This window comes from Cornus florida, unplaced genomic scaffold (assembly GCF_030987335.1).
Source record: "Cornus florida cultivar Cherokee Brave unplaced genomic scaffold, ASM3098733v1 CherokeeBrave_3.0.0_Hap2_Chr01, whole genome shotgun sequence".
Classification (NCBI taxonomy): Eukaryota; Viridiplantae; Streptophyta; class Magnoliopsida; order Cornales; family Cornaceae; genus Cornus; species Cornus florida.
The window spans coordinates 47,553,493-47,557,016 of NW_026775571.1; the positions used below are offsets into that span (position 1 = coordinate 47,553,493).

General features: G+C 38.5%; 1 pseudogene; it reads right to left on the minus strand.

Moving 5' to 3' along the window:
- Positions 1–1,199: 1,199 nt before the first annotated feature.
- Positions 1,200–2,871, minus strand: LOC132271647 (tetrahydroberberine oxidase-like; annotated as a pseudogene).
- Positions 2,872–3,524: the final 653 nt, after the last annotated feature.

The following is a 3,524-nucleotide window of genomic DNA, read 5'->3' on the forward strand; positions in this document are numbered from 1 at the left end:
ATCAGCCAGGGCTATGGAATAAAGACCATCTTAGTGGTGGTTCGAAATAAAGGAAATTGATGATTGCTCGGAGTCAGTTTATTTGCCATTTTATTTCTACTATTAGTTTTAAAAATCATATCAGCCTAGGCAACTGTAAAAAATTTAAAATTTGGGGGTCATAATGTTGACACACAAAAATGGCAGCCTAAGTGGCAGCCACTTTAACGTCAACATGGACAAATGAAAAAAAGACAAGCGGACCAAATTATGGTCCAATAGTGTGGTGACAAATGGCATTTGATAGAGGATTACACCTGATAGAATTGAAATAGGAACAAAAAGCCATTTTAATTTAGCCAGGTAACAGGCCTTGTGGGAACCCAAAGTAGGCCCATACTATGAATAATGGATAAGGTATGTGCTATAATTAAGGAGGTGGCTTTGATATATAGATAGATACAAAACCTCCCAATTAACGTTGTCATCAAATTGCTATAAAGAAAAAGGAGATTATTTGATTTGCTAAAAACTTGGAAGGAAGGGAAGTTAACGTGGCTACATTCATTATAACTGGAACACACACACACACACACACACACACACACATATATATATATATAGAGGACACATGGCATCTTCATATTCAAACTGAAAAATAGAACGTGGGACACATGGCATCGCTGGAAGAAGACAATTCGTGGGTCTGGAAGTTGAGCTTCTCAGCTGGGACAAGTGTTTTATAAAGAGATGATGAAAAGGAAGGGGCAGTCATTTGAATCTCTCTCAACGACATCAATCAAACTTCAATACATTGTATTTCAATTCATGCAATTTCAATACAAGTTTATTTCAATTTTTTTACATTCATGTACTTGTATTTTAATTCTCTAGTTAGCATTGTAGTCTCATTAAAAGTCCTTTCATAGAAGGCAAATCAAAACCTTCCACAATGGCCTTAACGTTCTAAAAGAATTTCCTTTTTGTTAGACTTCTCTGAATCTTTGGAGATTCTGGCACGGCTCCCAATTTTTTTGCAAACAACAAGCTATTCAAAATTAGTATAAGCCATTCAAAATAAGTATAGTCTTTGATGAAGATTCTTAAATGAAGAAAGTATGGGTACCCGGCAAATGAACCAACTACCATTTCGGGGAGAGATTGAATAAATCATTTTAATCAGATGTTGAAGCTGAAGGTTATAATATTGGACGTGTGGCTTAAGGACGGTTTATGTTAGCAGTGGAAGAAAGGAGAGGGAGAGAGAGCGAGAGACAGAGAGCCTCACTTCTTCTTCTTCCCCATGATGACAAAGCTGGAATGCTCTGTTCATTCCTGAAGAAATTAGCAGGATCAATCTTGGTCTTCACATGTACCAATCTCTTGAAGTTACCCTTGAAATACTTAATGCCCCAAATGCTTGCTTGTGTGTAGCTTGTGTTGCCTTCATTATTATTCACTCCTATGTCAAGATCTCTATAGTTGATTTGTGCTTCTCTGGGATCCTTGGAAACATAAGGACCGATGTACCTACGAAGCCTTCTGCTCCAACTCACATACCTCTCAGAAGCCTCTGTCCCCTCTTCATCCCAAAACACCGTTTGCAGAAAACTGTATGAATTCCCAGCTCTATGTGGGTAAGGAATTGCAGATTCAGAAATTTCATTCATTCTTCCACCACATGGGGTCATGAACAGCTGAGCCATCGCGGCTTCTTCTTCAAATAACCTTTCCCAAATTCCGTTGAGCCCATTTTCCGAAATTGGCTTCTTCACATAGTCTGATTTTCCTTTGAAGTATCCTCTTATCGGATTAGTCCTGTCTAACAGAACATCAAGGGACTCTCCACTTGAGAAACCAGCAAAGTGTAGGACTGATTCGATCCAACTCATTTCGATACAGTCTTGTTTCACCAATCCCAGCTCAGGGAAGCTTTCTTGCATCAATTGAATGAGTTCATCATCTCCACCAAGGTACAATGAGTCGAATGTAGCTTGTATTGTTGTTCTGTTTTGGCCTTGATAGGTGGTGTTCACTCTTGTTATGTGGACTTCGACGAATAGGTTTTCATCAAACTTGTGTGCAATGGATTGCCACCTATGGACAAGCTTGGTAGCATTTTGTTCCAATGTCCTGGCAACTGCGAAAACGGTCACTGTTGATGGAACAGGAACCAAATTTATTTTCCATTCAAGAATGACACCAAAACTAGCACTCCCGCCTCCTCTGATGGCCCAGAAGAGGTCCTCCCCCATCGCTTCTCTGTCGAGAATTCTGCCGTTGACATCGATTATACGAGCATCAATGACATGGTCAGCAGCCAAGCCATGTTTACGCATCATCATGCCCCACCCTCCACCACTGAAGTGTCCACCAACACCCACAGTAGGGACAATACCTGCAGGGAAGGCAAGTGTTTTGCTTTTCTCAGCAATTCTATAGTAAAGTTCGCCAAGAGTTGCACCAGCTTCAACCCATGCAGTGTTGCTCTGAATGTCCACATCGATTGATCTAAGGTTTACCAGATCAATTATGACAAATGGGATTTCAGAAACATAGGAAAGGCCCTCGAAGTCGTGTCCTCCGCTTCGGATTCTTATCTGCAAGTCATGATTTTTGGAACAATATATGGATGTTTGAATATGAGACTCATGGGTGAGGTTTAGGGGTTTCAGATGAATTGAATCGCAAGTTTTGTATAGAGCTCTGCAAAATAGATGAATATGAAGAGTTGTTTTTGGTGTAGATGACTTTGGATATAGATGAGCAGTTTTGAGAATGAAGACAGAGACATTGAAGAAAATCTTCATGGGTATGAGCTGAAACTCCCCATGAAATTGAGAATAGAGAAACAATAAGAAGTGAGAGCAACGAAACACTTGTTGTATTCATTTCTAGTTGATGATTTTGTGTAAGAGAGGAGTTGCTATTTATAATACTTTAGAGAAAGGATGTACGCAAGAAGTTTCAACGGACAAATTAAGAAGCATATGTTGGTTTTGTTTTTTCCTGGCTATTGAGAATTTTTCTTTGATCTACTTCTGAAATACATGAGTAAAATATAATATTTCATCAAGAAATCGAACCCATAATTATTGGACGTGTGGCTTAAGGATGGTTTATGTTAGCAGTGGAAGAAAGGAAATGAGGGCAGCAAAGAAAATTTAAACCAGGAATTTATTTTAACATTGATTTCTAATTAAACAAGTCGGGTTTTCATGAATCCGATGAAAATAAAAACCAGGAATTTATTTTAACATTGATTCATGAAATTTATTTTGATGAATCCGATGGTGTATGAAATCAAGGTACGTACACATGCAATTGAATTAAACAAGTCGGGTTTTCAAATGAGTTTGAAATTGCCCGCAGCATGGTAAATATGTTCCTCAAATGAATATAATGAGCTATTATGGATTCACCAATCACAACCACTTTTTGGGAGCTTCTTTATGGAAGTTCTCCTTTTTGAGTTGCAACATGGCTTGTTACTCAAATAAATACAAAGAGACATTCCTTCACTCACAACCAGTTTTGGTAGCTTC